Source organism: Penaeus monodon, chromosome 15 (genome assembly GCF_015228065.2).
Source record: "Penaeus monodon isolate SGIC_2016 chromosome 15, NSTDA_Pmon_1, whole genome shotgun sequence".
In the NCBI taxonomy this organism is placed as follows: domain Eukaryota; kingdom Metazoa; phylum Arthropoda; class Malacostraca; order Decapoda; family Penaeidae; genus Penaeus; species Penaeus monodon.
The window spans coordinates 7114666-7114878 of record NC_051400.1 but is presented as its reverse complement, the minus strand read 5'-3'; positions in this window follow the sequence as shown (position 1 = coordinate 7114878).

Sequence of the window (213 nt, the reverse complement as noted above, 5' to 3'; positions counted from 1 at the left end):
GAAAATCAGAAAATTACTCACACCGGCACTTCCGATGAGTCATGAGTCAGTGGATTCCCCGTACTCACGCAAGGCGCGGGGGGGGAGGGCATCCTGCAGGATCCCCGAGAGCGTAGGATCCCGCTCACTCTCGCTCTCAGATCGGGCCAAGAGGTGGGGAGGGGGAGGGGGGATGGCGTGGCTACTCCCAAACCACTTCCCTGCTCACTGCTT